The following is a 19,337-nucleotide window of genomic DNA, read 5'->3' on the forward strand; positions in this document are numbered from 1 at the left end:
CATTCATTTTCTGAACCCGCTTTATCCTCACTAGGGTCACGGGGGTCTCTTGGAGCCTATCCCAGCTCCATAGGGGTGAAGGCGGGGTACACCCTGGACAAGTCTCCAGTTCATCGCAGGGCTGAACATATAGAGACAAACAATCACTGTCACATTCACACCTATGGACAATTTAGATTAACCAATTAACCTATCAGTGCATGTCTTTGGATAGTGGGAGGAGCCAGAGTACCAGGAGAGAACCCACGCAGACACGAGGGAGAACATGCAAACTCCACACAGAAAGGTCCCACCCCCCGTCGACTGGTGTTGGAATCGAACCCAGGACCTTTTTGCTGTGAGGCACGAGTGCTAACCACTGCACCACCGTGTCGCCCTTTAACACAACAGATGAATATATTTACCATTTCTGTCAGAGAAAAAGCACCTGATATGCAATATTAATATGAGTATTCCTAATCAGCCTTTTTTTCAGCAGCTCTGAAACCTCAGCTAAATTGTTGCTAGGGAATAGATTAAACACCTCATTTTTTTTGGAGCATTTTGCATCTTATATTGATTTTTTATGTTTAAAAAAAAAAAAAAAATCAGATTCAGATGTTGGATTCTTCCCAACAAATGTCTACGTTTGTGACGATGACCAATATAACAACAAAACTGGACTGGAGGTTTTCAATCAAATACAAGATTTGTCATTTCTTTTTTTTTTTTTTTTTTTTTTTTTCTGTCTATTTTTATTTGGGTTTTTCAAGTACATTTCAAACACGGTACAATGAGATGCATATGTACATACTGTAAGTTCCCGAAAGGGGAAATGGAAGATGAGTGAATAAAAATAAATACACATATAACATATGCACCAAACCAAACAAGACAAAACAAAGTAACAGGAAAAAAAAACACACATACAGGATGTTATACGCTCTTTGTCTTTCTTTCTTTTTTTCTCACTTTATCAGTGTTGTTTTCTTTTCATTTCTGATTGTGTTTTTTTATGTTGATATCAAAAATGAAACATAATGTACCATTAAGGGGATCTGAAGTCTGTACAAAAATATCTGAAACCAAATAAAAGATTTGTCATAATTATCATTTAAAGGGACTATTTTTGTTTAAAATTCTACATTTTAGTCCGTCTTTACCTTGCTCAGTGGTTATGAAACTACAGCTCGATGCACTTTGAGGATGACTTTTTAGGTTCCTTCTATTTAATTAATTTACAGGCTGACATATCGTTGCGTCCACACAGAAACAGCAGGCTCTGATCGATTCCCCGTGAATAGACGGAGTGGAGTGATATGGAGATACTAAATCTGTACTTGAGGCTAAATGCACTGTGCCTGCTGAACTGCACAAAGAAACACATTTAAACTTCACATTTCCATTTCCATTAGCTGACACTCTCATCCTGAGCGAGTGCAGTCAATTCCCTCTTCACTTTTTACATTTGATGGAAGAAAATGTCATTACTCTGAGCGAGGAGAAAAAAAAAAAGACTCTCCATCCAAATATTTTCCAGCGCATCGCGTTCACTCGAGTGTCGTCGAGCTGTTAATGCGTTAATATCGGATCAGTCGCAGGTCTCGGATCCTCGTCTATCATTCAATAAATAAATAAATAAGAGAAACCTGAAGCGACTGTCTACACTGAGGAACTCACACATGATGGAAAAAGCTTCCCGGAAATACTTAAACTGCAAAAAAAAGGACGTCCTCCTCCTGAAATAAACCTGGGGGGTCAAACATACGACTGAACGTACAAATATAAAATACGAATAAATGAAAAAACCTCATGACCGTCATTATTTCACATCCTGTTCTGATGTCACTGATCTACAATCTTTGTGGAAATTTTCTGCTTCAGAGATTAAATGTGCGAAATGTTACGTATTTTAATCAGATTAATTGGAAAACAAATGATAAAAGTTCTGTTTTCTGATGTTTTCCAGGTCTATGATAAAAGCTATGTGATCTGATCTGATCTTTTTATTTGTCAGAAAGTGCTCCATAAACACGTTTCAGGAAATATCTAGATAAATAAATACTGGATAAAATTTGACTCAGTAAAGAATGAGTCCGAACCACAGCCTGTTTGTTTAAACCCGTGTCTAGTAGAGTCCAGTCTAACATAATTAAAATAAGTCCTGGGTTTCCACATTTCCATTTCTAATCCGCCCTCAGGTCTTCAGACGGTTCCAAGCTGAAAAACGCCACAGGTTTATATTCCACACTTTGGATCGGTGTTCAGATCCAAAACACCCCAGGGTCCGCGGAGGCTCATCTCCAACATGTCCAACATACGAGAAGGTGGAGGAGCATCAAGTGTTTGAACCTTCGTCTGAAGACTGGAAACAGGATAATGCAACAGATTTATTTTTCAGATGCATTTTTATTACGTTTTTTTATGGAATGTCCTTTGCAGTGGACAGTGTTGTTTTTTGTTTTGTTTTTCTGAGTAAAGTTTAGGGTGGTCCAAAAAAACTTTTTTTCAGATTCTCTGGATTCGAACCCTGCATTTGGCTCCATATCTGGCCAAATTACTTCGGTCCAAATTTTATGCAAATTAATTAATGTTTAGAGGTTGCACAGACAGGTGCAGATTGCTCTATATACTATAACAGAACTATCCAAATGAATAAAGCAGATTAGAATAATTTCTAATTTTATTCTCAAAATCAAACTGCAACTTGCATAAAAATGTTCCTTAGAAAGTCCAGCAACCACTGTTGGTTTATTGAAATGACCAAAACTGTTCCTGTGTTCTTTGACAACTTGGAGCCAGTACTGTTTGTGATCTGCATCAGCTTACCAGCCGATAGGATGTAAGCTATTGTCGTCATGCGACCAAAAAGCTTCAAGTCAGTATTTGGTTTTTTTTATATTATTTTCATAACACACTGTTTTAAATGTATAATAATGGTAATTAATGGACAGATATTGAAAGCTAAGTTCTTCCTGAAAATAAGTGCAAAAACAAAGGTTCAAAAAAGACTTTTCTGATGCTTTTATTGCAAAAAAAACCCCAACATAAATAAATCTAGGCGGCCTGTTCTAAAGTGCTCTCAGAAACATTGTAGAGTTTTCGGACTCTAAACTGAAGTAAACAAGGGTGAAAACCATGAATAAAGAAGCCATAACAGGACATTTAATGTAAAAGTTGGACTTAACAACACAAATAAATAAAGGGGTGGTGTTGTGGATGGGGAGTGGTGGCGCTTCGCAGCCGTAAATGAAGGATTAACACAGGCAGGTTTATCAGGGATTAAAGTGACATGACGGCTGCTATCTGTCTTATTCTAATATTGACAGACCTTATTGTGGTTTTAATTGTGTGAGTCGTATTGTTGTGGCGGGATTACGCCTTGTACCTTAACCCCCCCCCCCACCACCTCCTGTAAACACGGCTCCTTTCCCTGCACTGTCACCTTATTAAACCTAAATGTTGTTTTTGTACGACCTCCTGCTGAGGGTTTAAGTCGTTGTTGTTCACACAGCAGCAGCGGTGGCAGCGTTCTGACAGGAGGAAGTGGCTTAACACTCCCACTTAATCCTGCGATGGTCATTACAGCGGCACGGCCACGTCGCAGCCCCCCCCCCCCCCAAAAAAAAAAAAAAAAAAGCAGTGTGCTGGTATCTAATGTGGTGGATTAGGGTGGATTAACGCCTCATCTGCCTGTGCGCGGCTGATTAATCCAGCTGCTTGCTTTGTTGGGGGTCAGAGGTCATGAGAAGTGGGTGTCGAGGGGCGGCTGAGGATAATGGGGAGGGTCAGGAAGATATTAGTTAAACACGAATGAGGGCGGGAATGAAGCTGTTCGTACACAGCGGGTTAGCAGCGACCGGGAAACGAGGAAACCAGTACTATCTGTAAAAATAAACATCATGAAAAAGTCAGATATTCACTTCAGCATTCCATCGGAAAGTTCCAGAAGGGGTGGGGCCATTTTTAAATAAGTTTCAGGCTTTATAAACCGTTAACATTATCCCAGTTTACCAACCCAGCTCCACGCACCATTGTTCTGACAAGCGAACACTGATATTTGAAAGCTCGCCTGCAGTTACTGGGTTTGGTTTGGTTTTTTATTTATTTTCGGTTTTATTTTATTCTCTTTAGTATGACTCTTTTTTGTCTTATTGTGCAAAGATGTTGACACACATCTATTCATACAACTTGTCTGTAACAACTGAACACCTTTGTACTAGGTTCTGGAAAACAAATACAAATATTTTGATTTTAAAAAATAAAGACAAATAATGTTTATTTGTAGAAATGGCGGTACTTCCTCCACATTGGAGTACACATTAACAGACGACATCATATGATTGAATTCATAGAAAAGATTAGACGAGAAACAGCATCATGCCTCCAACCTGCTTTGTTTTCAATGAGATTAACAGAAAATGGTGGTTCTTTTTTTTTTTTTAAATCATTTTTATTTTTACTTACAAAATCACAACAACAAGAAACTACAAGTCACCAGACATAAAAAAAATAAAAATAAAAATAAAGACAATAGCCACGAGGGAAAAAACAAAACAAAAAATTAATAGTTGACAATAGATAAAAACCAGGACAAGAGACGAAAATCATTAGAGGAAAAAAAAAGACAGTGGACAAAATATACATATATGTACACACACACACACACACACACACACACACACACACACACGTTAGAAGACAATAGACAGAAAACAACGAGACTAGACAGAAAAAACAAAACAAAACATACAATAGACAAACAACAGATTAAAAAAGACAAAACCAAACCAAAGTGCCGTAGAGTCTTAAAAATACCCTCACATCATTTTACTTGAACAAAACTAAACAAAAAAAGGCCCATCCCAACAGGTTCCATCTTCCACCTCCTCAGTCCCATCAGTGTTTGGTTCTTTTTTAGTAAAACAGATTATGGCGGTACAATAGCTTGAACATTTTGGACTCTAAAAACAAATTAATGAATAATAACATTACTTTTCCTGTGTCTAATAGCTGTATTTCAGTTGTATTGTTCATCCCAGTGACAGTTAAAAATACAAATTGCTAAAAAACCAAAACCAGTAGGTATGTGAATCTGTTTGTGTGGTACCGGACCGATCCTACAGAAAACAACGGTCACCTCATTCTGACCTGTTCTAGTTTGTTCAAACAGCATCTGATTCAGAGGCATTTAAAGTCACAAGTTAAAAAACCAAACAGGTTTTATTTAGGAAATGGAAGGCCAGTGTTTTAGACTTCCAAATAAATTGCTGTCTGCTCTAATTTGTTACCTTTCCGAAGCAAATTAAACCCATTCATTGGCTCAAAGCAGGAAATTCTGATGAATGAGAGGTGACGATGTCAGAGTCTGAACACATTCACAATGAAGGCTTTAATACGAACAAAGAAGAACCACAGAAGAGCTATGACAAGATGGAGAATTTTAAGGGGAAATTAAGGGAAAACCAAGAAAAGGCTTCATTTGGAGCAGCTAACATGCTGTTTCTTCTGACATCAATGATGCAAAATGATGATCTGATGATTAACTGTGTTACATGGGTTATTATTTAATTTATTTTTCATGACCTGTACTGTTTGACAAAGGCTAAGGGCTAATTTTCATCTGAATGTTGAATAAACGTCCATATATGGAGTGTTTCCTTCCCTTAAATCTCCTTTCAGTGATCCAGACTTCATCCTGAAAGTGTGCAACATGTTTTCATTACATAAAAATACGCCGACGTTGATCTGTCCATGTCCCGGTCTGAACCCTGACCTACATTACACCAAATTAAGTGTTTCACTTGGTTTTCTCTTAATTTCCCCTTAATTTTATGGAAGACTCAGGTTTATCCATAAGGGGTTAAGAGCATCTTTCCACCACTTTTTTTTTTTTTTTTTTTTTTTTTTTAATGAGAATAGACTCAGAGGAGGAAACACTCCATATGGAATTTTCATCTTTGTTTAGATGTTGTTTGTTATATCATGTAGCATCCAGAAAAATTAGCCCTTAAGTATTTCTGGAACAATACTCATAATAAAAAAATAAAGTAAATAAATATTAACCCAAGTAACGTACTTCAGATCACCCAGGTGCATCATTGAAGTGAGAACAAACACAGCATATTAGCTACTCCAAAGTAAGTATTTTCCCTTAATTTTCCCTTAAATATCCCTTAAATTTACAGTAGACTCAGGTTTATCTTTTAGAGGTTAAGTGCATTTTTCCACCACACAATTTTTTTTATTTATTTATGTTTACTTTCTTACTTATTTATATTTACTTTATTTGTTATGACCTGTACTGTTTGACAAAGGCTAAGGGCTAATTTCCATCTGAATGTTGAATAAATGTCCGTATATGTACCATTTCCTTCCCTTAAATCTCCTCTCAGTGATCCGGACTTCATCCTGAAAGTGTGCAACATGTTTTCATTCCATAAAAATACGTTGCCGTTGATCCGTCCACGCCCCGGTCTGAGCTGTGACCCACATTAGCCCCTGTAAACCAGAGGAACACCATCTGTATGAGCCCTCTTCTGTAAATCCCACAGTCCTGTCCTTTACACACATCCACTGTAGACGCTGCTCCTTCACTTTTCTGCCTCTGTTCTGCCTCTGTACGCTCCATTCATCCATCTCTCCGTCCGGTGACTCACCCAAATCAGATTAACGCTGGCATATGCCACCGCCGCCATTAAGGCCACATGCAGGATCCACACACACTCACACACACACACACACACACACACACACATTAAGTGGCATCGGACGGCGGCTCTGACGGGAAACAACAACACGATACTCCATCCATCTGCGTCGCATCACGCTCCCAGTGTTTGTTTATGGAAAGCTCTTAAACATGATCCGGGTCGGAGTCGGACAGCGCCGGTGACTCTGCTGCCAGCCGATCTCTGGACACAGCCATACGTGAACTGGACTTCGCACTCTTCCATTGATACGTTTTTTTTATCGGGTGTAACCCTTTAACCCCTGACGTGTCACTGGTGAACATTCCCAATGTATGATTTAATTAAATATTCATAGAAATTCAACCGTTTGATCAATTGGCAATCATGTTGATAGAATAGACCATGTTCTGTCCATAGACATCTGAGCATGCTCAGTTAACCCCCCCCCCCCCCCCGTGGAATGGGGGGTAAAACTCAGTTTGACGGTCAGATGGTTTGGGCTTTTTTTTTTTTTTTTTTTTTACATGGTTTCCTTGTGTGTTTTTGTTTTGTTTTGTTTTTACAGTTGTTTCCAGTGTTATGGTGATTTTCCTTTTTTTTTTTTTTTTTTTTACAGTGTTTTTGTTGAGTTTGACCGTGGAACTGATTTATGGAGTTAAACAGGTGCCAATAAGTAACTGGACTGATTTAGAAAAAAAACAGAGCCCAAAAGAAAAACTACTGGAACAAAATTCAAATACTTGTTGGTTATGTTTTTTTTTTTGTTTTTTTTTTTGTAACTTAAATTTAGTCAATTTTTGCATATTTTCTTTCTTTTTTTATTGTAAATTTCTATTTGTTTTGTTCATCCATTTGCTTATTTTGTTTATTTTTCAACATTTTGTTTTTATTTTATTATTTTTTTCTTCCATTTTCTTCAGTTTGTACCTACTTTGCTCATGTTACATATCATTTTGTTGGATTATTATTCATTTTTGTTTTCACTCATTCAGCTGCTTATTTTGCTTATTTTTCTACATTTTGTTCTTTATGTATTTTTTTCTCTTACATTTTGTTCAGTTTGTGGCCTATTTTGTTTTGTTGTTGTTACTTATTATTTTGTTGGTTTATTATTCATTTTTGTTCATTTCAATGATTAATTTGGTTGTTTTTGTTCATTTTCTTGCTTATTTTATTTTATTTTATTTTATTTTTTTAACCATGAACCTGGTGTCAAAAGCAACTGGACTGATTTATAAAAAAAACATCCCATAACATAAACTACTGGGCCCAAATTCAGCTCCTTGTTGTTCAGTGTGTTCCAGTTCACAGTTGATGTTCAACATCCTACATCTCTTATTGCTGTCCATTCTAGTGTCTTATGTAGTCCAAACCTGTCAAACTTCAGTTCCTCTCTTTGTCTTTTTCTGTTCTTCCATCGGTTTTGACCTAAAACACACAGTAAAACAAAACCACTGAAGAAAAGGAACACATGCACACACCCACAGCAGCTTTGAAATAATGTCTGTGGGGTTAAAGGGTTAATTATACACCCAGAGCTCAGCATCCTACAGATAATGTTCTAATGTGCAGAGTCTATGGAGCATTTACATCCAACTGATTTTATTAGCATTTTTAATGAGGTAGAAAAACTTTTACATTTGGCAGATGTGAGAATGAAACTGTCTAAATGTAAATAAATGTAATAGAAAGTGAAATAATCTGGACTTGGATCTCGTCTCTATCATAAATGTTACTAGTTTTACAGTTCGTGTTAATAAAACTGTCGCCGACTGTAATGATGAAGTCGAATATTCGCAGTGTTTTATCTTGTGATCCTGTCGTTTTCTCGCTGCGCGTTCGTTCCCGTCGCGGGGATCCAAATGTTGACGATGCCTTCACTGACTCTCACACCGCGGGTGAAAACTAATGGAAGAGTTCGCAGAGTGAATCAGGGCACAAATTTACTTCCTGTGAAGCTCAGCTCGCCGCCCGCCGCTGGCAGCTGCTGATGGAGATGATGGCGATGATGATGATGGTGATGATGATGTTGTAGCAGAAGGCCTGCAGGAGTTTATGATCCGTGCAAATGGAGGAATCTGCATATTGTTGCATATGAGTTTTCCTAATGGACGCCTACACACTGAGGTGATAATAATAATAATAATAATAGAACATGGAGCGCAGGCTAACTGCTGTACGACACACACAGCGACACAGATCTGTGTGAACCACAGAGGGAGGAGGAGGGAGGAGGGAAGGAAACAAGGGAGGGAGGAGGAGGAAGGAAACAAGGGAGGGAGGAGGAGGAAGGAGGGAAGGAGACAAGGGAGGGGGGAGGAGGAAGGAAACAAGGGAGGAAGGAGGAAAGGAAGGAAACAAGGGAGGGAGGAAGAGGAAGGAGGAAAGGAAGGAAACAAGGGAGGAAAAGAGGACCTGCCTCAGTCGAAGCTGCAGGGACTGATCAGTTTATTATGGAGGAAATAAGTGTGTTTACCTCCAGTGTGTTGGAATTAACCGTCCTGTATGTGGGTGAGCATGTCTGGGGTGCAGATAAGGGGGGATGAACATGAAATTCATGGATGCCAGTATGTGTGGGGGGGCATAGAGCGGTGGAGGGGGTCCAGCTGACACAGGTTGGAAGTAGTGAAAATTTGGTGTCAGATAGAGGTGTAGAAGTCAGGAGGCAAACGCTGAACGCATGGTAAGTTCTGGTTTCACACTATCATCAGTGACGTTGTTTATGGATGGCACCCCCATCTGTATACACCCCACCCCACCCCCCATCCCCCCGGTCCGACAGATTGAGAAGACATGCAGTTTCTGTAGGGACCAAAACACTTTCATGGGCCCCATAATTGGTAGCAGCGCCCCTGGAGCGTGTTATGCACAAAAGATTTATTGTTTTGGAAAAAAAAAGTAGATTTTTTTACCTTGACATGTTTCAGCTTCAACCTGAGGAAGGCGACAGGTTGTAGCCGAAACATGTTAAGGTCAAAAGTCAACTTTTTTCCATCTGTCTGACAAAAGGAAAATAAATCTTTCAAATCAGACATGTTAAGCACACTTTACGCTTCATGATATAAAAGGTCACATCGGGGTGTGCAATATGACGATATTAGATTGTGTCGGATTAGAACGTACTGACGATCTGACAAAGTTAACAGAGTGTGGAATCGGGGGGGGTTTATACGAGGGGGGACAAATTCAAGCACATTTAAGGGTTATTTTCACCTTATCACTGGGGTAAAATACATATCTACAAGAATACACACTCATGATTATTTTTATCCCTTTTTATCACAATTATGTACATTGTATTATCCCATAAACATCTAAAATTATGTTTAATAATAGCAAAAATTTAAGACATTGAAGTAGAACATAAAGTTTTGTTCAAAAAAAGGGAAGACACTTTGTGTTCCTCAGACACCGAGACAAAGATTCAGAAAAAAATGTACATGGAGTCGACCTGAGAACACCTGGGAATTTTATTTTTTGACATCAAGTTTTATTTTTCAAAACATGTCCCGTCTGTGTAAGAAGGGTTAGCTGCAGTTGATAATACAAATAAATTTTTATAGTAAAAATAAATTATAACTTATTAAAATTACTACTATTACTAACTATTATAACTAAGTTCTACTTCCTCCCACTCCTTTTTCGAATGTGCAGTGAAGTCATATATATGTATAAGTTTTGTTTTTGATTTTTTTCCCATGACTTCTTACTACCTGTTTTATTTCTAAGGACTAAGTAAGATTACTCTGTCTTGTTGCGTATTTGAAATAAACTAAACTAATAAATAGATAAATAAATCACAGGGTTAGAATTGGTAGCACTTTGAAGCACTTTTCAGACCTTGAAAACACAACAGTGAAACTCAAGCACTTTCAAGGGTTTCCAGCACCCGTACTAACCCTGTTTACTGGATCCATGCAGAAATCTGCCTCACGATGCGTTTTTGAATCAGGACATTTCCACACCTCTCAGACCCGCTGGTGTAAATGCAGGTTTTTCTCTTCTTCTTCCAAATGAGCCTTTTGTGTTAAGGTGGACTTAATGGATGCCCCTGTGGCTCTGTGTTCCCACTTTAATATTCGGTGAACACATTAACCCTCCTGGTGCGTTCAGGTCCACTTTGATCACGTTAATTGCGTATGATGAACATGAGAATCCACCTGTTACCCTGGTCTCCGTTCACCTGTGGATCGCCGCCTCGTGGGTCGGCTTCAGTTCCCGTTTATTTCATTAGTTCTCACAAAGACGAAAACCAAAAAAAAAACACGGTTTGATTTAATCTGAAAGCCCAACAAAGCACGAGCCAAAACTTTCAAGTGTTGATAAAAGGCGAATATTAAACGCTGGTAAAACAATCCACGCCCACAGGGACGTACAGTAGAAGTACAGGAAAGTAATTAAAATCACAGCGAAGCAGAGGGCTTTTATTAACGATGTGAACAAACACGATAAAGGGTTGGAATAAATAACTAACAGAGGAAAGTCAGTGTCAGGACTAATCTGTAAAAGACCAAACGGAGACCAGCGGCAGCAAATGGAAGCATCCCCGCTGTTCGGCGTCCGGGCCCACATCGACCAGTGACGGGTGGTATGGACAAATATATGAACCCAAAACAGTATCGTATTCACCAGTTAACAGGTTATGGGTTTTATGCCCTGACATTCTAGGATCAGTTTGAAAATTCTGCTAATTACTTTTAAATCCCTAAATGGTCTCACCCTGCCCTGCCCCCCCGCTCTCAGGTCAGCTGATGGACTGTCCTGTGTGTACCAAAAACTCAGCTTAAGTTCAGGGGTGACTGTGCCTTCACTGCAGCAGCTCCTAAACCACTGGTTCCAAATGTTTTTAGACTATTGACTCCATTTTACCATCACAAATTTCAACCCCAGACATTCAAAACAGACTTTTTTTTTTTGCTCAAATGAATGTTTTTGATTATGTAATAGTTTGTTATACTGTGTTACAGATAAACGTTAAGACAACATGTATGCTGCGTTCCAGTCCACCTGTAACTCCTGCTTTTCCATCCTTCTACTGGTGAAAATCCACTGGAATGTTCAGTCAAACCTGTGACTTCCATCCGTGAACTCGTATTACATCGATGTTCTCCCAGTTCTGAGTTCTGACGTCATGTAGCAATGGTGTCCCCCATGGATGAGGTGTTTATGCAGATTGTTTATTAAAACAAGGTATTGATCTGACATTATTTATCTGCAAATGTTCTGTATAATCAGCAGCTGCTTTAGTGTTAGCTACTTTTCAGTCCAATGAGTGCAAGAAGAAATTAATACCAAATCCAAATATAAAAATGATATAACATAAAGGGTAGAACAGCTTCTCTTGTCTTGTGCACTGTTTTTCCTCCTCTGTTTCCCTCAAATAAGCAAAGAACCAAACGTCTAGGATAGAAATGACTATAAATGAACATAACGTACGCTCCAACACGTTGGCTTGTTTACATCTAACTCCTACAATTCCTTGCGCTCAGGCAGTTTGATGTAACTCACCTGGAACGTTACAAAGTCGTGAGTTGTGATTTGAAGTTGTGACTTACAAGCTCAAAAAATGGCCTGGAACGCAGCATTGGTCTGTATAATGTATATAATTGTGGACATGTAGTCTATATAATGTGTATTATTGTGTACATTTAGTCTGTATAATGTCTCTTATTGTGGATATTTAGTCTATATAATGTGTATTATTGTGGACATTTAGTCTATATAATGTGTATTATTGTGGACATTTAGTCTGTATAATGTCTCTTATTGTGGATATTTAGTCTATATAATGTCTATTATTGTGGATATTTAGTCTATATAATGTGTATTATTGTGGACATTTAGTCTATATAATGTGTATTATTGTGGATATTTAGTCTGTATAATGTCTATTATTGTGGACATTTAGTGTATATAATGTATATAACTGTGGACATTTAGTCTATATAATGTCTATTATTGTGGACATTTAGTCTATATAATGTATATAACTGTGGACATTTAGTCTATATAATGTCTATTACTGTGGGCAGAGGCAGTAAATCCAGGTGTAGATTACTGCACAAAGGCTCAGGATCTGTCCAGTCAGTCCAGCTGGGATTTACAAGGAGGACAATTAATACTGAACAAACAAGAACTGAAACTATGAATGATGAAAGAGCTGCAGCATCTGAAACTGACCACAGTGAACATGTGACACAAACAGAACCACAGTGCTGCAGTTTCACACACAGTTTATCTGATATGGATGGGACTGTCAACTCAACAGAGACTTTTTATCACTAAGTTTGTTTTTCTTTTTTTTAAATCAATTGCTAGAAATTTCCTGACCCCAGGTTGAAAACCACAGGGCTAAACTCTGGAACCATCTGCCTCTCCATATCAGACAGTCTTCCTCTTCTTCAAACTCATCTTTTCTCCTTGGCTTTTGAAAGCATCTGAGATGTTTGGATGTATTATTTTATTTTATTGTTTTATTTGGTATTGGTTTATTGTTCTTATTTTTTGCAGTTTTTAATTGTACAGCTTTTATGTTTTTTAATCTGTTGTATTTTATTCTAAGTCTTCGTATCACAAATCCATAAGTCTGTCCCTGACTACTCACCTGAACCTCTTCCCTCACAATGAACAGTTTCGAAGTGTACTCCACCATAAATGAACTATTAGTTCACAAACAGCTGGTAGGTCACTCGGGCATTTTTGGAAATTTGTCCTGACATGCACTGTGGGAAGCGGAGCTCCACGCAGCCTCATTTTGGCCGCAGCCGCGACAAACACAGAAACGGCTTCATTGCCTTTTGCCTTTTTTTTTCCACTTCCCACAATGCATGTCAGGACAAATTTCAGAAAATGTCCAAGTGACCTACCAGCTCTGTTCATAAACAAATGGACTGTTAATGGTGGAGTACATTTTGAAACTGTTCACCGTGAGGGAACAGATTCAGGTGAGTAATCAGGGACAGACTTACGGATTTGTGATACTTAGGCGATGACTCAGGTTTTACAGATTTGATGAAAAATTGCTGATAAAAGTCATACGCAGCTTTAAAGAAACAACCTGAGTCGATCCTGAACCAGACCCAACGCAGCTCCTTTCATCTGCAGCTCGACTCAGGACAGACGTAGTGTGTGCGACGTGGCGGCAGCTTGTGTTGTAACGGCAGTAAACCGGCTGACATGTGGATCCGTCTGGAAACTATAGAAACACTCAGCATCTAAACGTTAACTGTAGATATTTGACTGATGACACAGAAGACGCAACCGTTTTTAAACACGAAAGGTACAATATTGTGACAAACACAGTAGAAGTGGACCTTCCAGACCCTGTAGACCACATTGGACCTGAGGTTGATTCACTGTCCTCACTGAAACTGTCTTGTAATGTGTGTGGAAATGACCAAAAATAGTCACTTGCCCAATAAAGGGTTAAGGCAGGGCTGTCAAACTCATTTTAGTTCAGTTCCACATACAGCCTAATATGATCTAAAGTGGGCCGGACCAGTCAAATAGTATAAATAATATTGTCAACTCCAAAGTTTTTTTTTCTGTTTTTGAATGAAAAAAAGGAAAATTCCGTAATGAAAATGTTTACATCTACGAACTGTACTTGAACATAACATGAACAAATATGAACCTGGAAATTCTTAAGAAAAATAAATGCAATTTTAACAATATTACGCCTTAGTTTATCATTTATACATATGCATTACAACTCACAGATCACAGTGGATCTACAAAAACACAAAACATTTAGTAACAGGCAGAATATTGATAAAATTCCTCATACTTCTCTTAAGACATTTGAGGTTATTCATATTTGTTCAGGTTATTCATATTTTGCTTGTGAAAGGCTAGTCTGTAAATGTGAACATTTTTGTGTAATTTTCCTTTTTTTGCAGTTTTCAGTATTTATAGGTTATTATGATAGTATTTTACTGGTCTGACCCACTTTAGATTGAATTGGCCTGAAATGATTGTTAATATCTTCAGTGTAATTTTAATTCATCCCAGGGCCAGACTGGACCCTTTGGTGGGCTGGTTTTGGCCCCCGGTCCACATGTTTGACACCTGTGGGTTAAGGGATAAGAAGCAGTGGTTGAGTTCCTGATGTACAGAGCCAACGACTGCAGTCACTAAATATGTGTTTTTAATCGTCTGTGTTCTGCACTAACCTGTGACCATCTAAAACCCACTGGTTAGTGTTACTGTGGTGGATCTAAGAGTGAACTGGGAACCAGTACCGGAGCCTGCAGTCACTTCATCAGTTTAATTACTTTCACTAACAATCCATCAAGTCATTGGACTAGTTTTAATTAAAATTTAGCCCCAAATGTTCCTGTTTCCAATCTCCTCCAGCCGATCTCAAATGGATTATTTCATTTGTAGGAGCGTGGGTTTCCAGTGTCCAGAGGAGGGTTTTCTTTGGCGTTGTGTTTGCAGACAGCGGTCGGGGCTTGAAGTGAACAGCTAATCCTCCAACTACAAAGGTCTGTGTAACCTTTCTAACACAATTTCACAAAAGACTGCTCTGTTTGTTCTGCTCGCAGAAATAAAGCTAATTACAAAACCCGCCCAAACGTCTTGACCTTTCCCTCTGGGTAATTACGGCTTCTCATTTCTCTTCTTTATGTTTCCCCCTTTTTCTTTCTTCTGTTTGTCTCATCCTGTTCAACTCTCCATCAGATGGACTCCACTATGAAAAAAAAAAGAAAAAAAAAAACACAAAAGAAAGTTTAACCCGTAAAGACCCAAACATCCACCTTCAACTAAAACCATCTACTGATCTAAACTGTGTAATACCTGCTGATCCACTAATCCTATTAATTCATGTCAATAATTAGTGTAAAATACAGTTCTTCATCTTGTCATGGTCATCAGATATGACCATATTTGGACGTTCAGAGGCTCCGTAGTTACCATGGAAACACTGTCATCTTCTACAGCACTGATCCTCTAGTCAAACCCATGGAGTTGGATCAATGACAGTGGATGGACACACTGGGTTTATATTCAGATAATGACAGATTGGACTGAAAAAGTCCCTTTTTCTTCCGTTTTCTCTGTTTTTGGATATAATCACCCTCAACTTTAATCTGAGCTTTTATGAACATCTACATGATCAGTGAATTAAACATAAGAAAACGCCAGATTTTTGCTGAAAAAATGACAAATAAAGAAGATATTACAATAAATAGTGATAAATCCAAAAATCCATTTGGGAACTGACATAAAAGTAGTCCTGGGCCTTTATGGGTTAAAAGTAAGAAAATCTCTGTAAATACCAGTCAAACCCATGGAGCTGGATCAGTGACAGTGGATGGACACATTAGGTTTATGTTCAGGTAATGAGAGATTTGACCGAAAAAGTCACTTTGTCTTCAGTTTTCTCTGTTTTTGACATAATCATACTATACTATAATAATATTCTGAACATTTATGAACATCTACATCAGTGGTTCTCAACAAACACCCCTTTACGTCATCATGAGCCTCCTGCTGCCCCCTCCCAAAAAAAAATGTGCAAGGGGGGGTATATATACGTAGCATAGGTAGCATCCAAGTCACGACCCAGGGGGTGGGGGGGGCAACAGACATTACCACCGAAGTCGTGCTATGTACCTTATTGGGGTGGGGGGGCATGGAAATTCGCTATTGACATAACATGCTGCTTGATATTGATACTTATACAGACTACCCCCCCCTCCCCCATTTCAGTCTCAGCGCCCCCCTTCTCAACTTTCTCCATCCAAATGCCCCCCGATGGTGTCCCAATGCCCCTTAGGGGTCAGTACCAGCCCATGTTTTATGGAAATCTACATGATCAGTGAATTGAATACAGGAAAATAGCTGATTTGTACTGATAAAATACCAAATCCAGAGGCTAATATTAGAATAAATGCTGGAAAATCACTTAAAAAGGTTAGTTACAGAAGGAATTACATTTGACAGCTGACACAAAAGTAGCGCTGGGCCTTCATGGGTTAATTTCAGATCCAAACCACAGCGTATCCTCTGTTCAGATTTATTCCAGGAAGGTCACGTACAGTTTGATTATGAGGAAAAAAAACAGATGTAAACAGAGCAGCAGCACTTACCCAGATGAGTTTCCCACAGTGAGTCTAAAAGAGGATCATCTTGTCATTTTAAGGTTTTCTTACAGAGGTTGTCGTACTTTTATGGCTCTAGTCCAACAACAGTTTTACCTTTAGAACATGAGCGTGGTGGTCTACTGTTGTTATTGTGTAAGTGGTATTTTAACACCTCTGTGTACACTGTAACAGGTCTGTCAGAGTCAGTGTAGTTCAGGTTCCACATTCAGAACATTCATTCATTTTCTGAACCTGCTTTATCCTCACTAGGGTCACGGGGGTCTCTTGGAGCCTATCCCAGCTACATAGGGGTGAAGTCGGGGTACACCCTGGACAAGTCGCCAGTTCATCTCAGGGCTGAACATATAGAGACAAACAACCACTCTCACATTCACACCTATGGGCAATTTAGATTAACCAATTAACCTATTAGTGCATGTTTTTTTTTTGGATGGTGGGAGGAAGCCGGAGTACCCGGAGAGAACCCACGCAGACACGGGGAGAACATGCAAACTCCACACAGAAAGGTCCCACCCCCCGTCGACTGGTGTTGGAATCGAACCCAGGACCTTCTTGCTGTGAGGCACGAGTGCTAACCACTGCACCACCCTCATTCAGAACAATTCAGAACATTCAGAACAAATGGATCTAAAGCAGAACAGACCAGCAAAAGAACAGAATAATAACCTGTAAATAATAATCCACACCTGTCTTTTTTAATGTGAAAAAAGTGAAATTACATTATGAAACTGAATAATCGGAACGACCGTATACAACCTGAAATTTATTTAGGAAAATATGTGCAATTTACTCATATAACAAAATAACTCCTTTTGTTTTGTTTTGTTTTTTTGTGCTAAAAGTAAAAGCGTAATTTTATCAACATTATGTCTCTGATGCAGATACTATTGCTTTCTGTTTTGTTTTTGGTTTTTTTTATAGTTTTTTATATTTGCTCCATGTTAATAAAAAAAATTGTCATTCTACATAAAAAAATAGAATACAGTTATCTTACAGTTTTGCATGATGGTGATTTTTTTTAATGCACATAAAGCTTGTTTTTTCAATGCACTCACTCATACAACCACCACATGTACAGTACTTAAGAAGTACGTAAACATGGATCATTGTTTTTTATTTCCTGTATTTTTCAAGATAAGGTCCAGCTGCTTGATGTGGATTTTTGATTCTAAAATAATCCTTTGACATGAAAATTGAATGTTTTTAACAGTTATGGATGTTTCAAACCTCAGTAGTGATATAGTTAACCCTCCGGTATCGCACCCTTACAGGTCCTTCCTCATCACCAAAAGTGCATAATCTGCACAGTGCTGTAGTAATGTCAATTTTTTTTCATATTGTTTGTTTTTAAGTCAAATCATAAACAAAAATACCAAATATTCAGTAACTGTTATATTTTTAACCCTTTAAGTGCCATGTTTGTAATGTAAACAAACCACATTTTTTTATTCCAAAAAACTACAAATTTTCCCCCAATTTACGACATAAAAATTGGATTAGTTATTTTTGGATCTTCTTATCCTGGTATATGTCACCAGTTACCAGCAGCATTGGTTAAAATGCATTATTATTTTTTGTGCTCAGTCAGATGTTAAATGTGTTAATGTGCAATTTTTATTCGCTTGGTGGAAGGGGGTTAGTGTAACAACTTTACGTTCTTTACAATGTGCTGATTTTAGTGGATAGGTCAGAATAAAAAAAAAAAAAAGTCCTGCAAAAATAAAGAACTTTTGAATTGTGACCTGAAAGAAATTGTGTAAAATAATATGAACTTTTATAACATGACATGCAGATAATCAACAATGATAAGGTGAGGGGAGCTGACTTTCACTTTCACTTTCAATAGCTTTATCGACATGTCCTCCACATACAGGTCTGTCATGTTGCTTGTACAATTACGTATTGAGGTTCGGATTGGGGGGGGGGGGGTCCGAATCGTCCGTTAGTCCGTCTGTATGTGTAAAAACTTCGGTGTGGACTGAAGACCATGAGTGTGCACAGGTTATGTTATTTTTTTATACTTCTTGGATTTTCGTTTGCCACTTATGGGCAAGGAACCAAATGTGGTAACTTCACTGACCTTGATTTTCTACATGACAGTAAACATTTTGCAAATATTTCACAAAAGTACTAAAGTCGTGTTATGTCGTCCGATAACACACGAGGGTTGACATGTTGGATTTGACAGTATTGCCCTGCAGTATAAAGGCTTCAGTTTACACAAACTGTTCCTGATCCTAAACATCGCTCATGGGGTCAGGAATTTGTCAGGGTCATTCTTACCCCTTGTGAACCACCAGAGGTCAGCAGTCCTTGAGCGGTGGCTTATCATGGGTCCTTTAACTCCCCTCCAGAAATGGACCGTTATTGAACTTCCTCTGCTAAGGTCAGGCTGTTTAAACTCATATGGATTTGTACTCTGGTCGACTTCAGGGGGTAAAATAATCCTTTAACAAAATGAAATCGGGTGATTTTACGGAGCGACAAATATTGGGTTAGCATTTCAGACTCGAAGAACGAGTCCCACAGAAAGTGGTCGACAGATTATTTTTAGTTT

Source organism: Sphaeramia orbicularis, chromosome 10, assembly GCF_902148855.1.
Source record: "Sphaeramia orbicularis chromosome 10, fSphaOr1.1, whole genome shotgun sequence".
Classification (NCBI taxonomy): Eukaryota; Metazoa; Chordata; class Actinopteri; order Kurtiformes; family Apogonidae; genus Sphaeramia; species Sphaeramia orbicularis.